The following is a 2500-nucleotide window of genomic DNA, read 5'->3' as shown; positions in this document are numbered from 1 at the left end:
GTTGATGCTGTGTTAATGTGTTATTTTTGGTTCTCTCTTCTTTTTGGATGTATGCATTTATTCCAATAAATTTGTCCTCTCAGCACTGCTTTTGCTGTGTCCCAAAGATTTCATTATGTTGTCATTTTGCTCTTGTTTATTTCCAGGAACTTTTTGATTTCATGTTTTATTTCTTCTACTACCCAGTCGATTTTCAGCAGGGTGTTATTCAGTTTCCATGTATTTGACTTTATTTCCTTGGTCTTCCTATTATTTATTTCTTATTTGGTAGCATTATGGTCTGAGATGATGCTTTGTAGCATTTTGATATTTGTAAATATATGGAAGTTTGTTTTGTGGACTAACACATGTTCTATTCTGGAGAATGTTCCATGTGCACTAGAAAAGAATGTGTATTGCATTGTTGTTGGATTGAGTGCTTTGTACACATCTATGAAGTACAGTTGGCTTATTGCATTGTCCAGTTCCTCTGTATCTTTGTCAAGTTTCTTTCTGGTTGTTCTATTTTTGAAATCAATGTATTAAAATCACCCACTATTATTGCAAATTTGTCTATTTTTTCCTTCCAATCTATTAGAGTTTGCTTTACGTCTTTTGGAGCTCTTTCATTGGAAGCATACATATTTATTATGGTTATGTCATCTTGTTTAATTGTCCCTTTACTCATGAGATAATGTCCATCTTTATCTACTGTTCTGGTTTTTGCCTTGAAGTTTATTTTATCAGAGATTAGTACTGCCACTCCTGTTAGTTTCTTATTAGAATTTAATTGGTGTATATATTTTTTTCCCATCCTTTGACTTTTAATCTGTTTTTGTCTCTGTGTGTAAGATGTGTTTCTTGCAGACAGCATATTGAAGGATCTTGTTTTGTTATCCATTCTACCACCCTCCATCTTTGAAATGATGTACTTAATCTGTTTACATTCAGTGTAATTATAGATTTTGTTATTGTAGTTAAGTGCTGTCGAGTCGGTTCTGACCCTGTATAGGGTTTCCGAGAAGCTTCTGGTGAGCTTGAACTGCTGACCTTGCAATTCAATCAGCTTTGCAGTCTGGAGCATTAGCCCAGAATGCCACACCAGGGCTCTTATAGATATGGATTAATTGTTGCTATTATGTTTTTTTAAATTTTTTTTTCTGTGCTGCTGCTTTATTTGGTCTGCCTGGTTTCCTGTGCTGAGATGATGGTTTTTGTGTTCTTTCTTGTTAGTTTCCTCATAGTATAATGTTATCATGTTCTTCTTGGATTTTCATTTTCTTGGTTTGTTGTGATGTGTTAATTTTCTTTGATATTGCCTTATATTCCATTAACTTCTCCCTCCTTTAGTGTAGTCTATTTTATCCTGTAATCTACCTGACCTTCTTGCCATCTGGATCTCTGTTCTTACGTGTTTACTTTCTTTCGCATTGTAATTGTTTTGATCATAGACTGAACTCCAACATTCTGTGAGTTTGTTCTTATAGTTTTGTTCTGTTCTCCACTCTTCCATTTGTCATTTGAGTTCCATGAAGTGCTGCCATGTGTGTCCATCTCTGGTTGTCTGTTCTTTTTGGTTCTCAGACTACAGAACTCCCTTTAAGATGTTTTGTAGCTCAGGGTTGGCTTTGGAAAAATCTCTTAGCTTTTGCTTACCCTTGGATGTTTTGATTACACCATTATATTTGATTGATAGCTCTGCTTGATAAAGGATTCTTGGTTGGCAGATTTTTCCTTTGAGGATTTTGTATATGTCTCCCCATTGCCTTCTAGCCTACATGATTTCTACTGAGAGACCAGAGCTTAGTCTGACTTGTTTGCTTTGTATGTGATTGTAGCTTGACTATGTGGCAATAATTTCTGTATCTTCTTGGGTAACAAAAGGAGAGAGAGAGTCACCTAAAGGTAAAATGGAACACAAACAAACAATAAAAACAGCAACAGCAAAAAAAAAAAAAAAAAAGTTAGAAAAACCAACCAAAAAAACCAGATTGAATACTGTAGTCTACAATGTCTATAATCACAGAAAAGGGAGAGGAAAAAGAGAAGAAGAAAAAAGAAAAATCTGTAGCCTAATATGTGTACAGAGTATGAGTTTAATATTCTTTTCAGGTTCTTGCCTTCAAGGCTGCCTGAAAAATTTCAAGATGCCACTGTTGGTTATTATGCTGTACATAAGGATTTAATATTCAGCCTGTTTTGTTTTTAAACTCACTCCCTCTAGTTCTAGTCTTTTCCCTATTAATATGCAGCTCAGGGCCAGCTGTAGTCATTTTGAATTGCCCACTTGTAGCGCAGTGGTTACTAATTGGGCTGATATCCCCTAGGTCCTCAGTTGAAGACCACCAGCTGTTCCACAGGAGAAAGATGAGGTCCTCATCTCCTACAAAGATTCACAACCTTGGAAACTTCCTGACAATATGTCTGAAGTATGAGAGGTCTCTCCTGACAATATGTCTGAAGTATGAGAGGTGAAGTTTGGCCTTCTTGGCCTCCAAGAAGCACTCTGGCTGCACTTCTT

This window comes from Chrysochloris asiatica, unplaced genomic scaffold (assembly GCF_000296735.1).
Source record: "Chrysochloris asiatica unplaced genomic scaffold, ChrAsi1.0 scaffold00426, whole genome shotgun sequence".
Taxonomy (NCBI): domain Eukaryota; kingdom Metazoa; phylum Chordata; class Mammalia; order Afrosoricida; family Chrysochloridae; genus Chrysochloris; species Chrysochloris asiatica.
Note: the sequence above shows the minus strand (reverse complement) of the source record.